This window comes from Drosophila montana, unplaced genomic scaffold, assembly GCF_035044405.1.
Source record: "Drosophila montana isolate Dmon_TW-CO22-7 unplaced genomic scaffold, ASM3504440v1 contig_1624_1, whole genome shotgun sequence".
Taxonomy (NCBI): domain Eukaryota; kingdom Metazoa; phylum Arthropoda; class Insecta; order Diptera; family Drosophilidae; genus Drosophila; species Drosophila montana.
The window spans coordinates 2,491,858-2,505,810 of NW_026996559.1; the positions used below are offsets into that span (position 1 = coordinate 2,491,858).

At 40.4% G+C, this 13,953-nt stretch overlaps 1 long non-coding RNA gene across 2 annotated transcripts in view; it reads right to left on the reverse strand.

Annotated features, from left to right (window-relative positions):
- The window catches only part of LOC135440646 (uncharacterized), a 36,822-nt gene extending 26,824 nt beyond the window's left edge, over positions 1-9,998 (reverse strand). Inside the window, exons 1-3 of one of the 2 annotated variants that reach the window (XR_010438328.1) lie at positions 9,748-9,998; positions 6,692-7,187; positions 3,946-3,996 (exon numbers count right to left, since the gene is read on the reverse strand). This is a non-coding gene — a long non-coding RNA (uncharacterized LOC135440646). Of the gene's footprint in view, positions 1-3,945; positions 3,997-6,691; positions 7,370-9,747 lie in introns of those variants that run through there. The other variant, XR_010438327.1, reaches the window with a different exon arrangement.
- Between the last annotated feature and the right edge of the window lie 3,955 nt (positions 9,999-13,953).

Here is a 13,953-nt window from a genome sequence, read left to right on the forward strand (position 1 = left end):
TTCAATGTCACATGCATGTGCACACGCCCACTTTGTGTCAATTTATGTCGCGATTATTTTTATACAGCATTTGACTTAAATGCTAAAATGCAATAAAACCTTCCATGCGTATACAATAATTGTCTGTTGTGGCAGGGCATTAAGAGCGTCTGTCTGTCGTGGGGTTTTTTCTTTCTCGTTTATTTCCCCTTTGCCAACACTTTTCTATTTGCCCACAACAAACATTTATTGCAGCGGATGGTAAAAAAGGAAACACAATACGAAAGTTGTAGGAACAACCAGAAAAAGAAACAAAACAGGGAAAAAAAACATGCGCCAAACAACAATTGCAACGTGCCAAAGCGACGTACGTAGCATATTAGTTAAGTACATACACAAAAAGAAACTCACACACAGACATACTCACACACACACACACACACACACAGACACGCACATGCACTATGGTAACGTGTGTGTCCGCAACACGCGGCGTATGCGCAACGTTTGGCAGCACACAAATGCGTCGAGCAATATGACAATATCCGGTTTTCACACGCGCCGTCCAAACAAAACACATAAGCTCGTGCGCCGAGCCTACCTGGAGGAGGCGCACAGGATACATCAAATAGTGTGCTGTACAGGGTTGGGGCAGGGGGTGTTGGACGACGGGTTAAGTCTAAGGCAAACGATTCGGACTCGGTTAAATGGACACCAACAGTTCACGTCAGGCCTCAACTCACTTTGCATGGTGTCAGCCTATTGAAGTATCAGACATGAATCGCTTATATTTGTGTTATAAATCCCTCAAACACAGACACGTTCGCCCACTATGCATTAGTTGTTATTGTGAACAGTTAATGGAAATTAATTTTATCTAAAGTGATGTCTTAGCCTCCTAAGGGGACTGCCAACCATCAAAGAGCGAGACAGGTAACAGCAGACATTCGTATGCATATTAAACGCAGTCATTAATAAGCCATTCAGCCATTCAGTTACTCAGTCAGTCAGTCAATCATTGAGTCAGTCAGCCATTTAGTCAGTGAGTCAATCAATCAATCAGTCAGTCATTCATTCAGTCTATTTAGTTACTTAGTCACCAAATGAGTCAGTCAGTTAATAAATCAGTCAGTCAATCAGTCAGCCATTTAACCATTCAATCCCTCTTACAGCTAGTCAGCAATTGAGTCAGCCAGTCAGTCAATCAGGCAGTCAATCTGTCAGCGATTCACCCAATTAATCCTTCAGTCAGTCAATCAATCCGTCTGTGAGCCATTCATTCAGTCAATAATTCAGTCAGATTCAGTCAGTCAACCAGTATGTCATTTAATCAGTCAGTCATTCAGCCAATGAGTCAGTCATTCAATTAGTCAGTCAATCTGTCAGCTATTCACGTAATCAATTCCTGTGCCAGTCAACTAGTCACTCAATCTGTCAGTCATTCACCCATTCAATCCCTCAGTCAGTCAATCTGTTAGCAATTCACTCATTTAACCCCCATCCAGCCATTTACGCAGTCCATCAGTTAGTTATATTTTTAGATGCTTCCCCAATTTGTAGAATACGTCATTTTAACATGACCATATTTAAAGATCCATGACTTTGATTGCAAATACTTGGTCAAGTTAAATATTCGGTAATACAACTCTATGGTTGGCAACTAGGTGGAAAGCCCGTAATTAAGATTCAGAAAAAGGCTTTCGCTGTAATTTGTGTTAGATGGATTATCTTAAATGCTAGCGATTCCAAGCATTTTGAAGCTGAAATAGGTTTATACGAGCGGGTTTAAATAATATCAATGGCATGCAATTTTAATTTTGAAATATGATAGTTTGATAGGGGCTGAGCATAATATGTCATAATCAGCATGACAATTAATTTAAACAATTAATGAAAAAATGTGTCACTCTGACTATTTGGACAACGAATTTTGCCAAACGTATCCTGCTTAAGTGCGGACTCGCTCAATTTTTGTGGCTTCAAAAACTTATTAGGAACAAGTCGCGTGAGCAGCAGAGAATAGAGAAAATGAGAGAGAGAAAGAGAGAGAGAGAGAGAGAGAGCGAGAGAGACAGAGAAAGAGAGAGCATCTGTAAATACAGTTCGCTTAGCGGCAAATTAGGCGCAATCTGCAGGCACTGCAACAAAAGCCACAACTAAAGCAGCCACAGCCAGTGGCAAAGTCGATGATGACGAGGACGCCAACGCCAACGTTTGGTTTGAGGATTGCTCCATGTGGGCCATGATAGGGCATGCCCGGGGTGTGGAGGGAGGAGAGCATGGTCCTGTGGTGGCACTTATCTGGCTGATGCAGTTGCTGTTGCTGTGGCCAAAGCGGCCAATATGCATTTGGCGATGAATCACAACACAAAAGATGCAGCCCAGTCGGCGACGTCACAGACTGGGGCAGGGTGCGGGGTGCGGGGTCTGTGTGGTGCGATGAGTAACAAAAATTGTGGGTAGCCAGCGATAAATGGATGTATATGGCACTGTCTCTTTCGCACTCTCCAACTTAATTTCTCTCTCTTCCCCACTCGCTGGCTCTTTGCCTCTGTGTGCTCTCTGTGTCTAGCTAGCTGACAAAACAAGTCCCTGACCCCAAAAAGTAGGCAACAAAAGGCGATTGCTGCTTTGTCAGCAATTCAACATCCCTACCCCTAAACCCCCAACCCTTCCCGCTTTTAGCTAAACGCCTGCCCCCACCCTTCGCGTCCCATGCCAACCATCTGCTATGCTAATAACCAATATTTTAGAGCTAAATCGCCGTCTGCCTTCGAAATTGTGACCAACAAAGAGCAATAAAAAAAAACTTTACATTTGGCTGAATCATGACGCTGTAGAAGAGGAAAAGGCACAAATGGAATAATCTTAGTTTTGTGTAGTGATCAAATAGTGGTGACAGTGAAAAACATTCACTCATTCATTCACTCGGCAGTTGAACTAATTCGGAATGTCTGGGAATAACCAGAATTCCCCTACGAAAGGGGAAACCTTATCTAAACATCTAAGGATATCTATATTTATCCATATTTATTCCATATTAAGCTGAGCCCATGCTCTGTTCTCTTACGAAATATTTTACTTTTTCAAGAACTTTACTTGGCACTTAAGAGCTTCATTATGCTTTATATATATGAGTAAAATCCTTTCTACATCAGACAATTATTTCAGATAGCTCAATAGAAAGAATCGGCCGAAAAATGCATTTTGATTTCGGAAACTTTTCTGTTTCTTAAGATTTTTCGATCAAACTCAGGAATCACGAACCATACATTTACTCTTAATACATCTGAATTCCTTTCAATTCGGTTTACGATTTCACATAGATCTAATAGGAACAATCTGTTGGAAATTAAGCTCTGATCTAAGCCCACTCTTATGTCACATAATTGTCGAGTTGATTGCCAAAACTTTTGAATGCCTTTTCAATTTTATTTAAGTCTTTAACATTGTAACAAAATGTCAGCTAATGAAAAAAAATGATATTCACATTTTAGAAATATGTGTGTTTTGAGTATTCAAGGAAATCTGACGTAACATGTACAGCATATGACGCATATCATATCGCAATCGATAAATATCGATTTCCAGCACCGATAATTATTTGTATCTCAAAGATTATAGTAGATATATACAACATTAAGAAAGACCTCTTTGAAAATGATTTGGAAAACGATTGATTGATAAAGAAGATTTCGCCTACGCATCATCAAGTGAAATACAACTTAAGATATGGAGATCAAGATAGTTCGGATGGATTTAAATGTACCACGTGGGTCACAATAATTTGTACTGGGCGAGGCCTGGAAGTGCCAGCTGGTATATGCATATATGGTATGGTTTACTGACACTTGTTACGGCTCGACTAGATGGCTATTAATTGATAAATTATAGTTTCATCCATCAGGATGAGTACGCATTATATAAGAGAATAGATAGTATAGATATTAGTGGCTTATTACTTACCTTCTGCTAAAAGCTCGTACGCTTTGGTCTTAATCAAATGCGCACTTTGGGCTGCGTTTATTGAATGGATGATTGTTAAATTTGGTTTTTGTTTTTGTGTGCGTATTGTGTGTTATGTTTATTTAAGAGAGAATTTGAAGAACTTGTGATTAGAAACACTTTAGGAATTTATATGTTTGTTGTTGTTTGTTTTTTTCATAATTGGTTTCCCAGTTTCTTATTTTATATTCGTCTTTGCTTGGCGCCTTAGTGAAGTTCTCTTCTGGCTATTTAAGCTCTTTATACAATAAAATTGAACTGGTTAAAATAACGAACGAACGAACGAGCGAACGCATTGAACGTAGAAACTATGGAAACAAATGCGAATGTGTTTTAGAATAGCTAGTATAGAAATGTTGACTAAATTGCAAAGTGTACTTGTTAACATTCAATTTGGAATTTGAATTTTGTGCAAATGTTTAAAGAACTTTTCACTATGATTCGGATTAAGATGTTCAACACGCAAGCATTCGCAATTATTTAATAAAGAATATAATAGATTAATATCTTATACTCTGTTCAAAAAGTTTGTTTGCTTGCCCTTCATTAATGCAAACAATTTGCATTGCTTGACACGTTAAAATTCGCAACAAGTTATAACATCGAACTACTGAAGTCGACACGGAGCTTTTTGAAATAGCTATACAAGTATATTAGTTGGACACTATATAAGAATCTGGAGCCATTAAAATAAGTTAGTTTTATACTAAAAAAGGTCACCACTTGTTACACTTGTTAGGACAATATTTTCAGTACTGTGAAAATGTATTTTTATCTGAATTTCGATAAATAGATTCACGCATAAAACTCTACTTTTACATTTAAAGTTAAATGAAGGTTAAATTCCAACCATTTGCAGCTGTTTTAACATCTTGAACCGAGTATTAGGCAGTCGGAATATTCCGACCTCAAAGTAATTTTGAATGTGATTTGGTGTTAAGCCTGTACCAGGGAAGGTGGGAGCATGCTTTTAGTGTTGTCTTTGCTGTAGGAGTTTCTATGGAACGGCCGGTAGTTGGGTGCAAGCAGGGCTGAGAGTTATTTACAAGTTGCCGCCCAAAACAGGCCAATATTAAGCCAATTCGAGACTTTTGAAAGTAACTTTTTGACTACAGATTATGGTACGGGTGGTATATGGTAATAGGTGGTTAAATTTCTGTACAGATACCATCGCATAACTGTGCCCAACTTATAGCAATTTTTTAAGGCTTCGACTTTGCATAATTGCCAAAGCATTTTCAATTTTCCAACAGTTGACCAAAGTTTTGTAATGGAAGAAGTGAATAAACAAGTTGAAGAAGTGTTCGTAATGCATACAAGGAAGACAATTTGAGCGCGGGCGGAACAACAAAAAAAAAAAAAAACAGAAAAAAAACAAGTGAACATGAAAAGTGGTTAGCTCAATTGTTGCTGTTGTTGTTGCAGGAAAGGTATGCAAAACAAAATGTTGTTCAACAAAATTTGAAAAAACGAGAATTTTGTTTGTCAGTCAACTAACTAAAGTGGCAAACATGTAACTTGGAATATGACACAAAATAATGCCACTAGTTGGCCAACAACTTTGGGAGCAAAATTCGTTATCGGGGTGAATGTTTCGGGGGTAGCTACGTGGAGTAGGGTGTGTGCGAATGGGTCACTACGCTAGTAGTTAACAGCATTTATTGATAGTGAGAACGAGAACAAGAACGAGAACGAGAACTAGGATTACGCAGATGGGCATTTCCACAGACAAGTCCAACATGAATGGAATAAAAAAAAATAAAAAAAATATACTCAAACGTATTTTCACAAATTGATTGATTTTCAATTATAAACTAAAATGAAACTAGAAAATTCTTTACGAATCACAGTACTCTAAGTGAAACGACTTGAATGAAAGGAGGAATTTAGGCTGCACAATTTTTAAAATAAGTTAAATTATTGCAATCAATTTATTACTTATTAAGTTCTTCACACCTTGTTGCCCTGCATTTTATAAAGTAAAAGAAGGAAACCATAAAAATAAAATCCAATTTTGCTTTTTCATAAATACGAGCTAAGAACTCCTCTTTAGCTTGATTTTAGAGTTACCTACATAATTAGAACCAGCGACCTCTCGCTTGTTAGTTCGACTTTCCTTAATTTATTACTTATTAAGTTCTTAACTCCTTGTTGCCCTGCTCATTTTATAAAGTAAAAGAAATAATTGTCTGTTTGGCTGGCTCGAGGTCCGGGGTTTTTTATTCACAACATTAAGTAAAAGAAAGAATCAATGAAAATAAATTTCAATTTTGCTCTTTTATAACAAAGAACTGAAAACACCTCCTTAGCTTGATTTTAGAGCTACCTACATAATTAGAACCAGCAACCTTTCGCTTTCTAGTTAGACGCACCTAAATTCATTACTAATTAAGTTCTTAAAACTTTCTTGTAAGCACTGCTCATTTTATAAAGTAAAATAAAGAAACCATAAAAAAATAAAGTTCAATTTAGCGTTTCTATAAATACGAACTGAAAACTCCTCCTTGGCTTGATTTTAGAGCAGCCAACAGTTTATATACAAGACAATTTAACCAATGTATAAAATATGTAGAACATGACGCTGTGTTTTTTTTTCGCAATAAACTCGTGTGAGTGCCACGTGCGTGACATCCAGGAAATGCCCATATGCATGTATGTATCTATGTATCTAGATATGTACTAGGTATAACTGTAAAGAGTCGCTCACATTTTGCAAATGAAAACGTTGAAGACATTTTGAGAAGCGTCATCAAATAACGCGCTGTCTCCGTTGCAACTGCTTCAAGTTGAGTTGAGGCGAGGCGAGGCTCAAGCCAGAGTTGAGTGCCGTGCTTGCTTGCTTGCTTGGTGGTTCTTATTGCTAGCTAGCTAGTTGTTGGTTGGTATTGGTGATGGTGGTGATGGTGGTGGTGGTTGTGGTGGTGGTAACAGTGGTGTTGGTGTTGGTGATGAGCGGTAAGCGGTTGCGTTAGCGGTGTGCGGTGAACGGTGGTGGGTGCAACATTAGCGACTCATATACATTTGCAACTATATATGGTTTATTGTTTATTATGACGCGTTATCATTAGTAGTAGTTCAGTAGTTCATTTGTGCATTTGATGTTTTCTTGATTATTCGCTTGCTTTCGTTGCGACAGCTATTGCAAAGCCCACGCCAAAGAGCACCAATTTCAGTCATGTGCATGTCATGCAAATCGTTGCGTACTAGAAGCCTAGCAATTATCAAATTCGTTTGCATTGCAGATTGATGCCAATTGTGGGACTAGCACTAAGTGTTCCGTTAGCGATTCCCTTTAATCAATTGATTTTCCATGCGTTTCCAAACTCTTTAGCTTAACTTTATGTTCGTCGAGCACGCGATGCCCAGGTCGAAGCAAAAGTTTAAATAAAAAAAAATAAATAAAGGAGAGAAGCAAAAAAAAACGAGAGAGTGCCAATGACACCAAGTTTTGGTTTGTTGTTGTATGGCTGCCCCTGCAGCCCCTGTAGCTGGGTCGGATTGGAGGGCGCGTGCGATGACGTCGACAGCGGCAAGTGGTTGAAGTTGAAGGCGCAACGTGGCGAAAAATATAAATAAATGAGAAAAACGAGAAACGAAAGCACAAAAAGAAAAAAAAAAAAAACAACCCTCCGCATGACACCGGACGATTTGGGGGCGGCAGGAACAAGCGCTGACTCAGAGACTGCGACTGCGACTTCGGCAGCGACTGAGGCTGAGACTGAGACTGAGACTGACTCTGAGACTGCGAATGAGACTTGGAACGCCGGGGCAATAAACGGTGCCTTGCCAACTGCACAAATAAATTAACCAATAGCAATAATGAACCATAAGCAGTTAGCGGTAAACGAAGCGACCAAAACGGATAACACAAAATCTGCGCCCCACAGTGGCTCAAGATTGACCATTTGCTGGCAAGGAAATGGAAGTGACTTTCTCATTGTCTTTGTTCAGTTTCTTTGTCTTTGGCCCAGTGTGCACGCCATGTCGGCCCATTCATGATATTATTTCGGCGCCTTGGGATGCTGTCACTCGATCGAATGGCGAAAATACAACAACAAAAACAACAAATACAACAACAACATCAGCAGCATGGCCATCGACATTACGCCTGCTTGTTGTGTCTTTGGCTTGAATCACAGCTTTTGTCCTTGTCTTTGCTTGGCTCAACTTTATCTTTACTTTTGCTTTTGAGGGCGGGAGTGTTTGTGTGTGTGTGCGTGTTCTTCTTTTTCTTCTTTTTTTTTTCTTTTTACCATGCGCTTTATTGTTCAGCTTGAGTTTGTAAATTTACACCGTGCTGGCTGTTATTGTTGTTGTTGTTGTTGCAGCGCGCGCTCCACACAACACACACACACACACATGCACTCGCAACACACATAGATACGCACATACACAGAGAGACAAAACACTGAAAAAAATAATTTTTATTTGCGCACTCTTAGAAGGCAATTTAAGGACTTTTCAGCTACGCGTACGAGTCAGGACTAAACCTGCAGGCGACATGCCAATTGGATTTCGATTTCTTCCGCTGCTGCCGATTACGACGCGAGAGTGCGAGAGAGCACTGCCACAATATTACGAGAGAGCGTGCGAGAGCGACGCTGCCAGCTGTGCATTTTCGCTCTTCTTGTGTTTCTTGTTGTTGCTGCGCAGAGCAAGGCGCTAAAATTGAAATGGGTTGCTGGAAAATTAAGCGCCAGCTGGGCGGCAGTGAAATTTCATGAAGGTGACTTGAAATTTGTATTTAATTGTTTTACTAATTGACTGAAGAACATTATGCTTAAACTTGCTAAACATATTATGGCATATTAAATGCTGAGTGGTTAGTAGCACGACAACTGCGCAGCTGCTTTCATTTGCATTGGAAAGCTTGAAAACATGTGACGAAAACAATTTGAGGCTGGCAACGTCGTTCAGCGAAACTGAGAGCGAGTCAACAAATTTTATTTTCGCAATATTTTGACATTTCGAAGGGCAAAAGAGCGAGAGCGTGAATGAGAGATAGAGAGAGAGAGAGAGCCGACGAGCAGAGCGCTAACGATTCAGTCAAAATAATAAATTTTTAAATGCGAATACGCGCTCGTATCTGTGTGTGTGTGCGTGTGTGAGTTGGCGTGCGTACGTGTTAATCTGTAAGTACTAGGCAGAAAGTACGAGTTCGAGTCCGAGTATCTCGTATCTGAGTCAAAGACATGTTGCTACGACGCGTCGCGACGTCGCCCCCACTGACAACGACTGTGTTTAGCGTGAAGCGTGCGAGCGTGCGTGCGTGCGTGTGCTTATGTGTGTGTGCGTAACATTGGCCCGTGTGGGTCCAAGATATTGAAGCATACTTATGGGCCTGCATTTGTTTAATTAAATTGACTCTGCCTTACTTAAGTGGCAACACCAAAGGGCCTGGCAAGCGGCATGGAAATCAAAGCTACAGTAAACTGTCAATTGACAATAAGCAAGCACTTTATATAATAAGTACGCTCCACACTGTCAATACATTAACACACACTCCCAACAACTCACACACACACAACCACACATTCACGCTGGTGAACACGCGCGCGTTTCTAAACAGAACATAGCGGGGAAATTTGATTTGATGTCAAGAATGTTAACACGATTTACACAAAAATGAACAAAAACAAAAAAAAAACAAAAAAAATAACAATAAATCAGATAAATACGCGATATTTAATCTGGCTAAGCAAACACGTTTTTATAGTTTCTGTTCAAATATTTTGAAAATACTTTGTCGTGTTTGAGAAATACCGTTTTAGGGGTTTGTGTACGCTGTGAAGTGCTCCAAATGCAGAGTACGCACTGAAACTGAAATTGAAACTGAAGTCATGCCTTTGACATTTGCAGCGCTTAACCTCAAAACGACGAACACACGATGACAATATCAGAGAGCTCCAGAGACCGAGAGAGAGCCGAAGAGAGCCTCAGCGCTAACGCATGCGCCAAAGATGACATTGCCAACCCTCATTGCAGGCTTCGCGCATTCAGAGTTATGTAGCGGAAATGCAAAATGCGCCCACCAGGGGGCGCAAGATTTTACTGAACTTCGCTGAACTTTTTAAGCTGCAAGAGCTTTCATCAAATAGTTCTTGTCCTAGTGCAGCTTTGGATGAGAATACAACTTGAAGGCGAAAAGCTCGTCGTGCGAAATAAACACAAAGCTTGCTGCTTTTCGATCGAGCCTGCCTATGCACCAATCCGCTGAACTGTTAACTTTTAAGCTTTCAGCAAAGAAATACTTGCCTGAATATAATAATATTAAGGACTAGAATAATTTTTTAAACTAAACAAGTAAGCATCGTACGTGACCGACTGTGCAATACTCTGTTCGAGGTGTAAAAGTAGTCGAAAAAAGTTTTCTGGACTATTAATATAAGGCTAAAACTTCAAGTCAGTGAGCAAACTTTATGAAATATTGGTTTTACGATATGTTTGGGAGAGAAAGGGCATAGATAAATGCAGGCATATATATATATATACATATATATATACCAAGTCTTAAGTCTCATGACGATCAAGTATCAAGGATCAACAACGCATAGTTTTCTAATAATAATAAAAACTTAATTTTCATAGAAATGTGAGAGAGGAAGATGACTTCAACAAATATTATTAGTATAACCATAAATCTACATTTATTTTATTTTCTGTGTATTTATAAAATGCATAATGTCTTATGTGAGATAATGCAGTACATTAAATTTACACATATAACTATTGAAGTTTACTGATTATATTTCGTAATAAACACTTTCCAATTTAAATATATATTTTATTTGAATATATATTTACACGTTCATTTACGTATTTGGGACATTTTTTCAGTATTTCCAAAAATACTGAAACATATCTTCTAAATATATATATATACTTTTTCATATGCTGACAAATTATCCCAAATATATAACTAGACGTGTTCGGTGACCTTTTCGAAACATTGCTTATAATAGGATATTGTCACAATTCAATAAATTAATCTATCGCACAAAAATTGTTCGATTTATCTGACTATGTTTTGTTTACCAATAATTGTACTATCAAAGGAATTCTCCATTTAAATATTAATTAGGTTAGTTATCGATTATCTAATATTCTCACATTCCGATATATATATTTATCGATTATAAATGATATTGTTTATCTGGCTTTGTTTTATACCTAATACTTGTACTATCAAAGAATTTCTCCTTGGAAATATGTATTAGGTAAGTCAATGTTAATTATAGTAATCTATATTATAATAATTTGATACTCTTTGACTTCGCCTTTTAAAGCTTAACCGTAAACTTGCAAATGCAACGAGTAGATTTCAACGAGTGTTATAGGCGAGTACCCAAACACGCACACGCACACGCATACACACACACAGACACACATACTGGCTCTCGCACATTTTGTTTTCACAACATTTTCCCACACTCACGCACGCACACACACACACGCACACACACACACCAACACTTTTAGGTACGCGTGGCACAAGGAATTTTAATTTTCCAACCCCCAGCGCATAGAGAAAAAAAATATTGCATACGTTCTGGGGCGCCAAAAGTAACGAGCGGCCGTAAGAGATGCGAATTGCGAGCAGGAGCAGGCGCAAAAGAGCGAAGTAGCCGCCCAACCACCCCACCGCCTACAGGCGAGGACAACGAAGACGACAGAGCGCTGCCTGCTGCCTGCTGCCCGCTGCCCACACAGACGCCGGCAGAACAACCACCCGCACACACACTTGCACGCACACGGCGTGTCCCAACGACGCTAGCGACAGCATCGACCCACCCAGCGACAGGGAAGGTATCGCAAAGCACAACAAACCGTAAAGCATTCGCGCCGCCTCGCAGTCGCAGTCGCTGCCGACGGCGTCGCTGACGCCGACGCCGACGCCAAAGCCAACGTCAGCAGTCCGTGTGCTTTGGTATGACAGGATGCGGACTGTGGGCCGTGGGCCGTGGGCTGTGCGCCGCGGCAGCGGAATGCCGACGCGCGGGGGGCCAGCGGGACGCAGCGCGGGCGCATCGGCAACTGCTTCGCTTCCCAGCAGCTTTACCACTACATAAACAAAAATTCGATTTATGACCAGTGTGGACGGGGTGGACACGACTGCGTCTCCGGCTGGCTCTGGCAACGGCTATGAGCCGTGTGCCTTGTTTTCGGCATAGACCTTTTGGGGGTGGCGCCATCGGGTTGTCCCTGCCTCACACACCACCCCCACCTCCTCCACACTCAGTGTGCCTGTGCCTTGCTGCTAACTGCGACAGCAACGGCGGCCGTCGTGGCAATAACGTCAACGATAACGTGGATACGGTGGCGGAGGCGCTGGTAGGGGCGGGGGCGGGGGCGGGGCGGGGACGGGGACGGGGATGAGCACGAAGGCGGCAACATAGTACATGGCGCAGATGACGATGTGTGGCGATGTCAGGCGGCAAAATGCATGCACTGAGCGAAATATCACAATGCAATTTCCTTCACAATAATCACAACTAGAACTTTTTTCGCCAACCCTCACCATATCACAACTGAGACTGCAAAACGTTTTTAGACCAATTTATAATTTCTTATTTACAGTGAAACGGACTTAAAAGCAGACCAGGAGCAGCTGAATCCAAGCCTGAACCGAATCATATTTTTATACAAATTAGACAGCTTTTATTTATTTTCTGTACTCAAAATGTAAAATATGAACTTATTTTAATACAAAAAATTACGTTAATGTAATTGATTTCATTTATATTTTTTCGAATTGCTCTATTGAAAATTGTACAAAATATGAAGAAAAATCGGATGGAAAACTTGATTCTCAAACCTCGAGCCACACCACTTTAAAAAAAAGGAAACATAGTTTCAGCAATTCCATTCCACACATTCAATTCTCTGGCAGTCCTTTGCCTAGACAACATTAAAAATCATTTTTATAGATTGATCGAATAAAATAACACAATTTTTATTTTTAAACTAGATAAAAATGAGAATAGAAAAAATGCTGAGGAATTATGATACAATATTTGATTGAGAAAGACTCTTTTGCTTAAATCCAATCCAATCTTTCTGTCAAGTTTGGCGAGTTTATCTTTAAAACTGTGAATGATATAGATATCCCTAAGTTTAAAAATCTAGCATACAAGTATTTAAAAAATGTGCACGGGGCATAAAAACTTTCAACCTGAGTGCTATCGATATCGTAGATTCGATAGTTTTTGCGTGTTGCCCAACTGCTTTTTGTTTTGATCTCGCAACCTTTTTGTCGCGGTGTAATCAACAATGTCCTCGTCCTCGCAGTCAGCGTTCATGTCGTTGTCGTCGTCATCTCAATTCGCGTGTATAAGCAACCCCCCCCCCTCCCTACTTGCTGCCCAACACACACACAGGCATACAGGCGTACAAGGGCTTTCGGTCGCACTGTGCACGGGCTCTCCACATAGACGACGGAATGGCGCGACTTGGCTGAGCTTTTGGTTTGCGAGAGTCTGCTTGCATGCGTGTGTGTGTATTTGTGTGTGTGTATGTATTTGTGTGTGTGTGTGTGTCTGTGTGTGTGTGTCTTTGTGGCGTTTTGGCGGCGTCGCTCGCAGAAACTTTTTCGCACTCCAACACAGGCTCACTCTCACACACGCAGGCACACACACACACACGCACACAGAGACACACAGACACAGCCAAGCGCGCGCAGGCACACACATAGATATGGTGAAATGGCTGGCGCTGCGACAGCGACGCGGCGGCGACGGCGACGACGACGATAGCTGCGACGAGGACATACACATAAATAAAAAGTCCTTCATTCCGACGCGACCAGCGAGTAACGGCATATGAACGCTGCGGAGAAAACGCTCGAAACAGGCAAAAACGGCGGATTACCAAACAACAGAAAGAGCCTAAAAATAAATAAAAATAATAACAACTACAACAACAGTTCAACAATTACAAGAACAGCTAAAATTTTTAACTATTATTTATTTT